This window comes from Gymnogyps californianus, chromosome 5 (genome assembly GCF_018139145.2).
Source record: "Gymnogyps californianus isolate 813 chromosome 5, ASM1813914v2, whole genome shotgun sequence".
NCBI classification, from domain to species: domain Eukaryota; kingdom Metazoa; phylum Chordata; class Aves; order Accipitriformes; family Cathartidae; genus Gymnogyps; species Gymnogyps californianus.
In genome coordinates, this window is record NC_059475.1 from 21,228,538 (window position 1) to 21,241,172 (window position 12,635).

The 12,635-nt window shown below is 39.2% G+C and overlaps 1 protein-coding gene across 1 annotated transcript in view; it reads left to right on the plus strand.

The window, feature by feature from the left end:
• Nucleotides 1-12,635, plus strand: part of LRP5 (LDL receptor related protein 5) — a 165,049-nt gene that overhangs the window by 64,808 nt on the left and 87,606 nt on the right. The window lies entirely within an intron of this gene.

Sequence of the window (12,635 nt, forward strand, 5' to 3'; positions counted from 1 at the left end):
CATTTATGTAGGCATTTTTTAAACTGAGATCTCTTGGAGATTTAATTTTACACTGATTTATTTTCTTCCCATTTGTGTTGGGAAAGGTGATGAGTCTGTTCCCTTTCTTGTACTTGAAAGCAAGATGAGAGACCTCTTGGTAAGAAGGCATATGGGTGTTTGAGGTATAGGTCTATTTGCATGCCATGCAAACAATAGATGACAAATGTGACATCAAGTGCAACTTAAGCAAGTATTTGGCAGGGGGAAGCATTTAGTGGCCAACCGCATCAGCAATCTTTCATCATAGCTAGACTATTCCTATCTTCTAGCGCTAAATCCAGGCTCTGATCTTTAACACCAGTAAGAGCTTGATGTCCATCTATATGACATATCCCTTCTCTGTCCGTGACGTCCAAGTTTGCCATACTCTCAGAGAAATGCTCTTGGTATTTTGAAGCTTGCACAAAGGAACGATGCCTGGAACTAGCGGCAGTGCCAACTAAAGTATGTTGCTTTAATATGCTGAGCATTGCTCAGTATAGATCTAGGTCAAGGAGCATGTGGACGATGCTCTTAGTCATATGGTTTAGTTTTAGGTAGTCCTGCAGGGAACAGGGAGTTGGATTCGATGATCCTTATGGGTCCCTTCCAACTCGAGATATTCTATGATTCTAAGTAGACTGAGCACAAATGTCTCCAGCAAGGGCAAGAAAAACGTAAATGATTTTCTGCAATAACTGGAGACAGGAATTTGGCTGCAAAAGCAACAATATAGTAATGGTACCTTAGCTTCTGCTTACCTTGGTATTATTACTGAACTAGGAAAAAGTAAATGCCCATGTACTGTGGAGAGCTTTGTGAGCTTGATGCTATACTTACAATGCTCGATAATAGATTACTTCTATCAGAAGTCTTTTCCTAAAGGCTGTGTAAAAAAATTCAGCTGGTTAATATGTTAAGCATAAATGTCCGAGATTACATTTACTCCTACTAGTGACTTGCTTTAAGGTTTGACAGAGGGGAAAGTATAGAGCAGAAATAAAGGAAATTTGGGTATTTGCATCTGTCTAAAGAGCAGTACCTATTAGATACTGCAGCTGAATACAGATATAGAAAATCCTCTGGTACAATGGCAAGTGCCTGCTTGATCCCCAGCATGGATAGATGATGCTATTTTGGTTGTTAACACATCTTTTTTCTTCTATGACTTTTGGTTCTTTCTAGCTTCCTCTTCTCGAGTGCTTTTATTTATATTTACACATAAACATTAGATTTTTAAAAGACCCTTTCAAGTTTAAATTTCTCATTCTTAAGCTAGAGGTAATCTCAAGGTGAGTTGATAAGTTGAGTAAAGTACACTGAAATGCAATTTGTCCATTTCATGATGGTAGTGAAAACCTGGCCCTAGTGAGATCACAGGAAAGCTCCTGTAAGTTTCCTGGGACCAGGGATTGCATTCGAGATCCTCTGGATATTTTTTGATGCCCTTTAATAACCCTAAAGTGTTTGTTGTTGTTATTTTATATTTTAAATTCCTTACGTGGTCAGGAATGAAGGAGGATCAGCTTTATTGTCTTGGGGTAAATTGGCTTACAAGTTAGGGTATGAATGTTTTAAAAAACATATATATGTATACACTTAGTATGTGCTATAAATGCTCAAGTGCAGGAACTTTTAGTGTTTGTATGTCACAGGTTACCTGTGAATGGCCTGCTGACGTAGCTGGCAGGTTTGACATTGAAACAGGTACCTGAATTCTCAATTACATTGGCGGTTTCTTTACCCCAGCAAATCCACCCTTACAGAAGAGAGGGTTTATGCTACTTGAGATGTGGAAATTAAAATCTTATTGTACATCAGTGTGAGCATTCCTTAAAGCCAGCATAAGAGCCGCTGCTGTATCTTTAGCTTTAAACATAATATGAATCAAACTAAAAAAGTTACACATTTTCAGAACCTTCTTTTAGTTAATCAGTGGCAGGAGGTTGGTTATTTTAAAGCAGTAACAAGGAGAGTTTCTTCCCTCTTCTGCTCCCCCCTGCCCCCCCAAATGGATGATGGGTACGTTCTAGAAATCTGGTTCCTGTAAGATATCTCAGTCTAGACGTTTAACTAGCCAGCTGCTTTTGCAGTAATCTTGTCCCTGGTATGTCAGAATGTAAGTGATCATTTGAGACATATGGCATGTTGACCTCAACTCACCAGAGATGCATTCTCCAGTTGAAGGCAACTGTTACTTGCTTGAAAGTGGGAGACCTTTTGCTGTTGAGTCAATCTCATATGGTGGTAGGAGCTGTAGGGTTTCTGCCAGGAAGGTATGACAGCTGTAGTTTCTCAAATAAACTAGGAAATTCTGTTTTCTCAAGTGAAAACCAGGGGAAAAAATTTTTTTTCATAATGAAGGCGGCGGTACTAGCTTCAGGCATTTGAAGAGTCAGTTTCCCTTATTTATCCTTGATCCTGTTGTAGAGGCAGTTGATCAGGGTTGGGTAATATTCCCAGTGTCTTATTTCTCCTTGCTATTCTTCACAGTGCAAAACAGAAAACAGTGTTTTTGGAACCTGCTGGCTAATATTACAGGGCTCGTACTGTTTTTTATGCAGGAGATAGAAGATTACTGAAGGAAGAAATGTTAAGGCACTTCCTTCTCATCTCCTGTGTGTTTCTTGGTGCACATCATACATTTTAAAAGTTTTGTGTCTGCAGTTCCTTGGCTGAGCAATCAGCTTATTTGAGCAACTAAGCCTCCAAGCAAGACAAGCAGGCAGACAAATATCTCCATTGTAAAGTGTTTCTTCTCATGCGATTTAACCACCAGAGAAGGTCCCTTTGCTAACACATCTTCCTGATTAATAAAGAGAAACAGTATGGACTAATCCAGACTTTCTGGTTAAGTAGATCAGCTGCTAATTAGAGATGAACAGCCTCTTTGAGAAAGGGAAAGGTAAGGGAGACATTTGTTATTTGGGATAATTGCTGTAAATCAGCTCTTTCAAGTACCTGAGAAAGCTTCTGCTGGCATTGTGTGAATAACCTAAAATAGCTGTCAGGAGTCTTATCGCACTTGGAAGATTCTGGAAGAGAAATCTTGCATATCAGTAGATAAACTCTGATTATATTCTAGCATTGATTTGGGGCTGTATTGGGAAGGAGCACTCATGTCCTAATCTGTTTGTCATGCGGAGAATAAACAAAAGGAAAACTATTTTCCCTTATTTCCTAGAACCTTGACAGCTGCCTGCGTGCCTGTCTCTCCTTGCCCACTCTGTGATTGAAATGCGACTGTGGAAAACCACAATCTTTTGGTTGCAAGATGATTTGACTTCATGGGTGTCTCCTGTCGTGTGCCTAGTGTCTGACTACAATAGGGAGATGTTATCCAGAAGTTCTGGAGGACTTTTTTCCTCATTCCTCCTCTCCCTACTGCACTTCCAAAGGTGTATCGTGCTTCCTTTGCTTATCAAGGAGTTGTCAATCTGATGTTTTTTCTTTGTTAGGCTGAGATGGGGCTTCTTAAAGATTACTGTGATCCTTCTCTGAAGGAGGGATTTGTGTAATTGGCATCTCCCTGAATGCCTGCAGCCACATTAGTTCCCTAATCATAGCGGTGTCTTCCCTCCAGCCAGCAGATGATCTACTGAAAGGGCCTGTGGGTGTTTTGCACCAGATGAGAGGGAAAGTTTGGATAATAGATCAAATGTACAAGTAGTCTACGGTGGTTCCTGCAAGGTGGAGAATTACCCAGATTCCAGGCTATGTAAATGAGATGCAGTGGGTTGAATGAGGAAATAGCATTTCACTCGCTGCATCTGGACCCATGTTATACTACTTACTCCAAACACATCCTATTGATTCTTTAGCATGAAAACAGTGGGCTAGGGTGTTATTTACTCACTAAGAAATAGTAGTATGTGGAACTGTATTTCACTGAGATACCTTTGCAGTACATCAGAAGGGGTTGTAAAAACTGTCCAGCAATGGGTACCTGACAGTCTAGGAAATCCAGAGGCTACCTCTTCTATTTCTACTCCATTTCATAAAAATTTCATGAGTTTTTTTTTTCTTTCATTCATGTGTAGATCTTGTTTGAGTCTGTTTTCCCCTTGCTTTTCTCAGTAAGTCATGTTTATGATTTTATTTGATCTGTATGAAAAGATTACATTACTTTCTATTCATAGCAACTTTTATCCTCCTAAATGAGGAGTACTTTGGGTAGCGACAAAATGAAATAGCCTCATATGGAAATGGCCTTGTTTATAATTTCACTGGATAAAAGCCATCAGAAACATGCTGTAAGGAAGAAACCTGGAGGGAGTGAGGAGCATTCTGGAAGGTCTGCCATATCATCTTCTAGCTCTGTTGTCAGTGGTTTTGCTGGGCTAGTGAGTGAAACTCTCTTTTCGGGCTTTGGTGCATGTTTCAGATTGATGACTACTTTCCAGAACTCTGAAACACTGTCTGGTTAGAGATGGTAACTAGCTCATTGGTGGGGGTGGGGGGCTGTTTGTATAAAGGACAAAGTGACACTCTCCCTTTTCAGCACTATTGAGTCTCTGGTTTGATTCTGGTTTTATGCTGAGGGAGAACCACACCCTGGGTCTGCACTGAAAAGGTTTATGTGTAAACTTTGTTATCTTGCGTTCACGATGCGCTAGGTACATACACATGGAAAGTTACCAAGACCCAGTGATAACTTGTTAAGCTGCTGTAGCTTGACTGCCTCTTCAAACATTGGGTGGCCAAGCTCTGTTTTACTGCATCAATGTAGCAACAGTGAGGTTGAGACACTCCCTAGATTTGCAAGCCCTAATTTGCAGTTGTTTATAACTTTTTTCCATGATGTTTACCCTTTGACAGATAATTGCGTTAGCTCAGAATTGAATTTTCTGTGGCTCCATCATACTTGGAACATAATAAATAATGCTTAATCTTCAAAGCATTATACAGCTATCAGCCTCAGAGAGGGCCCATGGGATGTAAAGTATTTATTTCTGTTTGTATAAAGGAGGACAGCAGTGCAGAGAAACTAATATGTTCAAGGTCTTTTGGTGAGTGGGAAACATCTGCAATTAGAAGTCAACAGAAGTGGGATTGCAGAAAAACTACTGTAAGTGTATTTCTGTTCAGTATTTTTTTAAAAAATTATTAATTATCTATCTTGTTGGGTTGTAATGAATTTTTGATCATCATCTGTATGTATTTGAAGGTATCGCTGCCAAAACTCTGTTTAACAGAAACTAGGTGGTAAAATGGCTGTCACTTCTAAAGTCAGTGATTCCTTACTCTGAGCCAGTGGGGTTGTGTATCTCCAGCAGAGAATAGGTGCATTTAAACTTTAAAACCATGCTTTGCAAGGAAATACCAGAATCCAAAGACTGTACGCTTTTTCTAGTGTTGGGGATTTCTGACAGACTTTTTCTTGGCCCATCCTTTTTCCTATGGCTTGCAATGAACTGTTATTAAGAATTCTGTGCAAAGGGATGTTCATTTTTTTTGTTAATAAAAAGTAGAAGCTGGGACTATGACATCTGTAAGCTAACATTCACATTTACCACTTAACATTTCCAACTTTCTCTTCTCTTTAAAGCACATATAGTATAGACAGACCTCAGGGTGGGGGGGATAAGACTTAGTTGTTCAAGTGCTTTGAGGTCTTTGGATGAAACCTGTATATACGGGCAGATTCTTTGCTTGGTACAGCGATAGCCAGACAATTGTGCTGATCTTTGATTCTGGTTACTACTAATGCAGTTATGATTGTTATACTAATGCTGTCTTGAGTAAGTCTTCATAAGCCTTACCTACTCCTCTGTCAGTAGTAACTTTGCAAAGTTTTGTGCTTGCAAGTGTAGTACTGGGTTATGTACAAACTGGAAGAAACATTACTTTTGTCTTAGCTGTTTTGTGCTAATGAGCTTATCAGCTGTATAGTTTAATTAATATTCTGTTTGTGGGGTTTTTTTAGTGGCTGTATGAATGTGTCAAAACTGAATTGTAGGGGTTTTTTTTCTGGTTCAGGCAAAGTAAGTGTTAGAAGTCTGCTACTGATATAATGGAAGAAACAGTAGACAATAGCTTTTCACTGTAACAAGCAGACAGATATGATGTAATTTATGAGTTACGTGAGTGCTCTGGTATTTCCTTTCTTTGTCACAAGTGTTAGTTTTCCTCATGCCTACTTACGTTTCAATTAAATCAAATCCTGTCTGAATGTGGGCACTCAAAACATTCTTTCAAAGAAACCTTTCCTGTTTCTATTTTGTTGGTTGCATACTCCCACTGCACGCAACTCTTGGTTTTAAATTGGTAAACCTGATGTGCGTTGCATGCTCTCCCCAGTCCGCAGTGTCAAGTAGGAGAGTACATCACCAGCTTTTCCCAGCCCACTGCCATCACAGAGTATGAAGCAGTGCTCTCTTCCTCTCAGACTGGAAGATAAATAAAGACCTGAACTGGGATGCATAGTTCTGTTCATGTTGCAACTGGCTCTGTTAAGGTACCCAAGGAGAATATATAAAAAAGAATTTCCATTTATTTCTAGGTATTACCAAAGTTTGTTTCAACTCCTTAAATATTTTTATTTTCTGTAGAAGTTGAATAGCAGGAATGAGGTTTTACATAGTGTTGTTGATTTAAACCTCTCATAATGAGTTTCATTACATCATTTTTCCTGTGGTGTGAAGAGCGGCTAATGCTAAACCCTTGTGCAAGATGTTGTAATTGTTTTGAATATTGGCAAGCTTATTAAACAGCATGGCAACGTTACCTATTTTCATACACTCCATACAGATTAATGAAGTTTTCTCCCACCCCTATATTCTGTGCCCACCCCCACCCCTCTCCCTTCTTGCCATACACTGAAACTTTGCCAGGTAATTCACTGTATTACAGCAACTAGCAAAATCCCTTGCTTTTCTGATAAATCTTTTTAGTTTATCAAGAGTGCTGAGATAGCTGTACTCAAACAGGTTGTAAAAGAGTTGCCTGCGGTCAAAGTACTTCTAATGCACTTTTTTCAAAAAGTGCGTACTATTTTGTTCTTTGGAGAAGAGCTGAGAGCTTTCCCATTTTTGCAGTTTATCTGACTTTTTCCTTACAAATATAAAGATTTCCAAAGTCACCTGTAAATAGACTGAGTCCGTATGTGCAGATGCATGCACATGCACATACATAAAACTAGGGGAAGAGTCCCACAATGGAGTATTGTTCTAGCCTAATTAGCAGACAGACATGTGGGAAAGGAATAGCATGGTGTTTTCTGGCATAGATTAGCAGAGGCAGCCACTGCAGCTTACATTTGTTTAGGTTGGGTGAATAAATTGGAGCATTTGTTACTGTATTATAGATGTCTTGTCACCTGTCAAATGTGAAGTGGGCCAAGGGAAGAATAAAAAACGCTCTTGTCAAGCTGGTGAGATGGCCTGCTTTGCTGCTGTCAGGTCTGATTGCAGTTAATTTTGCAAACAGAATACAGTTGCCATTTCCAGCACTGAAGCATGAATTTTTAATAACAAGAGCACAAACCAACCAAATCAAAGCAAACACTATTCCTAGCATGGATATTAAAAATAATTGATTACTGGGTATGGGAGGAAAGCATCACATGTACGAGCGAAAAAAAAAAGTCTCTTAACCTGTTTCTATAGTCTTTCTTGATTGCAAAGAGAGAATATAGTCTTCAGGGAGTGAGAATAACTGCCTTGAATAGTATTATTTTGTTTTCTGTTCTGTTTGTTTTTTTAAATTCAGATATTGTTCTGCATGTTAACCAGAACAGTTCATCGGCTTTTATGGATATTAGACCTACTGAAAAGTTCTGTGGAAGGTCTGCAGAAAGCTTTTGCTGAATAAAAAAAGGCTAGAGAAAAATAAACAGTTCAAAGTTTAAACCAGTTGGAAAAATAAAACAACAGTTTGAACTTGGGTCTTTTAAAATGCTGTCTAAATGGAAACTTTAGAGGGACCTAATTCCTTCTGTTTTTCTGATCTATGGTTTGCATAGAAGACTTTACATAAACTTCTGCTGAAGTGTTTGGGTGCTGCAATTGTGATGTTGGAATAGCTTATATTCCTGTCTCCCCCAAAAAAAGGCTTTTGTTCATTGTATGGTGTTATATATGACCATGTTATAACCGTTAGCAATTCTGCTGGGATTCTCTTAATCATGTGGTTACAAAAGTGACTGCGGTGAGAGAGTTTTTTGAAGATGAATTTAATTAAATAAAAGCTGTAGCACTTTAGCACTCGGTAAATAGCTAGCTGTAATGTATTAGGCAGGTTCTAGGGTATCTAGGATAACACTAGGCAAGTCACAGCATAACACTTCTGTAGCCTTGAAAACATTCCTACCAGCATTAATAATCAAAATACCTCCATGATACAGATAAAACTAATGACCCGGACAAGCGTGTTTGTCCAGGTTTTGAGAGAGAACCAACGTCAAGTTCTCATCTCTTAGTGATGTGCTCAGAGCCTGCTGCCAACTCTTTTTTCTCTAGCAGACATTTATTAACAGTCAAATACATTTATAACCAACACTGTGATTCTAAACTGCGTTGTAATAAAAGCCAGGATTTTTGCACCTATCAAAAATTACCCACGATAGTGATCTTTTACCAACTTTCAAGCGGGGGAGCGGAACACAGTGAGATATGCTGTGACAACATTTTCTCTGTTCACATGTTTTTTAATGTCCAAGGATGTAGATGTATGTCTGCTAAGGGTCATCTTGTGTAATAATTTGACTTAATTTTAAGCATCTCTGCAGTAGAAATTGCCAAGCAGCCAGAACTTTAAATCGGTCAAGTAGCTCATTCCTCTTATTATTTCTTTTTCGCATAAGTCTCAGTTAGAGGTGTGTTAGAAATTAGAAGAATTTCCCAAGAAGCATCCAGTTCAACTACCAATAAACTGTCCTGGTTGTCAACTGAAGTGAAGATTTTTTTTTTTTTTCTGGTCTGCTAGGTCAGCAGAGAAAAGTTTTCTTCTCCCTGTTTGTTTTTAGCTGTGTATATCCGTGGGACAGAACTGAGGTTGGGAATATTTCTACACTAGTGTTTGCCTGGAGAAAAAGCCAGAGCACCTGAATATGTCAGAAACAGGATTGTTCCCTTTGGAAGAAGGTTGTAGTCGTTACGTAGTTGCTGATTCAAGGGGTCTGGCTGTCCTGTTCCTGGTCAAAATATTATTTTGTGTGTAAGTGAAAGTGTGACATTCACAGGTGAACATATGACAGAGCTGGATAAGATAAAATTGAGTCCGATTATTGCTGCTGTGAGGAACTGAAGACTGTTTTGGTATTACTTGTGAATTTTAGGGGGGGATATTAACAGTGTCTTTCAGCCTGTTGTCTAGCCAGCATCTCTAGGCATAATGTGGGCCTTACACTGCCAGTTCCTTCCTCTCTTACGTTCAACTCTGACCTTGTTCACAGTGAACCAAGGTGAAGCTGCAGTCAGTTGTGTGAAGAGGCAAAACATATGCATTTGATTCTTATCTGTCTGTTCCCATGCAATGATGCTTGTAATGTTGGTTGTCTTAGAAATACATGTAATATTGATAATTGCTGTGTTATCAGTTGCTAGGCACGTATTTGATGCTCCTCTGCTTCACACTACTCATACTTTAATATTAAGATATGATTGCAGACATATTAATATAGTAGTAATTCAGAAGTTAAGATGGATATGAAACTCAGAGTGCTGTGGGTGGCTGAACAGCTGTAGTGCTGCTCACTTTTTGAGACAGTTGGGCTAAAATAATTTAAAATTAATTTATAATTTAAAACTCTTCTGTGTTTGTAGAGCACTTGGATGACCAGATACATCTGCCTTTCCATGTTGAATTTTGAGGCCTGAATTTTTACTTAACTTGCACTAAATGGGAGGTTTTATTTTGACTCCCACAAGTGAAATATTTCAGAAACATAGAAGCAAGACATAAAACTTGGTTACATGAGGTATTTGTTTCTGCTGTAGTTGCTATGCTGTTGTAGCTTGCTCTCTGACCTCTGCAGTTGCAGATCAGTGTCGTGGTTTGCAGGTGCTCTCTCTAACAGTGATTCCCCCCACCCTTTGGCTAGTAAGGTGTAATTTCAATTTGCATTAGAAAATCAAATGTTTTCTGTGTGTTTAAATGTATTAAGAAATAGGACCTTTTGGAAGTTTTTCCTGCAAAGAGACTGTTTGGTGGTGGACAGTCTGCACTGTTGGAGGTAATATGGAAGTAATATTGATCCATGTATAATATGACCTGGGTTCCTTTTAATTTCTGCTGTTGTCAAGCTAACATGCTCTGGACAAACCAGTCTCTGGTGACACTGTAAGTTCTTTGGAGATGGTAAAGTCAGAAAAAACCAAGTAGCACCATGGGACTTGATACTCGTTAAGTACTTCTAACAAAATGTCAACACAAATAAGTTAATGAAACAAAAGAGATCTAAAAGCCTTTCTATTTGAACAGGCTCCATAAAAATACTATTTTTAATACTGCATAGATCAGTTTTGAATACAACCCTTTTACTATTTTGAAAATCCTCCCTTTCTGCTTGAAGTTGATTCTCTCCATATTGTCTTGGTTTTGACCTGTTTTCTAATCCAGAGATGTCAGCATAGCCCCGAGACTACTGTTCCTGGGGTAATCCTTGATGTAGAGAGCGAGAACAGCATCACAGACTATGGACTGCTTTTGTTCCCAGATAGCTTTTTAAAATAGCTGTCTGGGAACTGTGTCGCATTTGATGTATTCTGAAGTAGTTACAGTGAAGTAGTTGACAGTGTCGCCTTTCATTCGTGCTGTTTGCCTTTATATGTAGTTAATCTTTCAAAGATGATTTGTTGGAATATGCATCTAGCAAAGAAGCATGGTAGAAGAGGAGGTATAAACTATATATTGGACTTCTGACCACCATGGTCTTTTTTAAGAAAACAGTTGATTGATTGATTGATTTTTCTCACTGTTCAGGAACTAAACTAACATTTTTAAGCGTAATGTAAAATATCAAATACTGTTTTAGGTATCCCATTATTTTTATTTAGTAAAGATGCGAAAATCCAGGAGATTCATAAAGCTTTTGAAAATAAATACTTTTGCTAGCAGTGCTTTCTAAGGATTGCTGATGCATGTTGTTCCCTTAACAGAAAGGAAACTTGAAAAAATGAAAAACTGTTGCTGTGCTTACCTAAGGGGGCAATGGAGGAAGGAAGCCTTCTAAGTTGTCTGGTCACCGGGGGCTGTTGCCTTCTCAACCTGGGCAACAGGTTACTAGTTTTGCTGTGTCAAGAGAAGCAAGCAGAAGTTTCAAGCATAAGAAACACTATTCCTGAAAACCTGTTTTTATTTTGCAACCTTTGAAGTTAGAAAATCGGTATTAAGCAAATTTGATGGTAGACATCTCTCTTGCTTTGCTGTCAAGAATGTACAGGCTTTCCCTCCTCCCTTTTCTCCACATGGTTTTTGAGCTCTGAGTTATTGTTGCTTTCCTTCTACCCAAGCATTCCCTCAAAGTTTGTTGGTGCAACTGATGTTGTAGTTACCAAACCTTGTCAGCTAATGCTGACTGGAAGAAGCATTCTTGCTGGAGTCCCTCCTCGTGCCAGCACAAGTGTTTGTGGAGCTCTGCAGTGGACTGGTCTGGTTGTTAACTTAGGCTGATGGCTTTATTTCTGCTGAGTTGCTGTTTGGATCAGCTCTTTAGCGTGGTTTGCAACACACAGCCATGCTGTGCTTGCATGTGAGAAGGGGTGATACAGAAGTGAGAACAAGCAGCCCATGGCAAGGAGAAGGGCATCGCCACTTCATTCAGGAGCTGCGGTGACTTGAGGTAGTTCAAAGTGCACATCAAACTATGTCCTCCATGCTGTGTAGAAAACTTGTTTGGGTGATGTTATAACACTGCTTTTCTAGATCCTTTCCTTTTATTATACACTTGGAGCCTGAGCACTGTTTCTTTTCAGAGCTTCTGAGATATATTATTTGGAGACTAAGCTCTGATTTCCAAACCCAAAAGCAAATATCAGCACAGTCCAGCTCCCAAAGTGAATGTGAATTTGGCTGTGATGTGCAACAGATTCAACTTCTGAGTCTCCAGAACTCCATGTGCATGCCTAGCTGTGAATTATTTCTAGAAGAATATTCTCATGAGGATTTGAATTTCTGTTATTCATAGTGGGCTCAAAAGATACGTCCCGTGTTGGCCATTTTCATTCAGTCTGGGCTGTTGGTGGTAACTTCCAGTTCCCACCTCCTGCTGATGTTTGCTGGTCTGGCTGAAATGCGACAAGTGACTTTTGTTCTGGTTTCCGGTTTTGGAGTGTTGCTACATGATGAAACCTCCTTGTCAGTTTTCAAACTACACAGCATCAGTTTAGGGACAGAGTAGGAAAAAGGCACATGCTCATATGGCTCTTTTTGTGCTGAAGCATGCATGGGTGAATGTGGGGAAAATGTGTTAAGCAACTGGATGTTTTACTGTGTGTCCTGGTTTTGTACTGATAAAAGAAGTTGCCAGAAAGACAACACTGAAGATGCCATTTGTCTTTGAAATGTGCTCCAGGTTGTTGTTTGGCACCCTTTCCACAAGCAGTAAAACTTTGCAGTGGGGATGAAGAATAGAGGAGAGAAAAGATGAACAATCCTATTGGCTTAGAATTAGT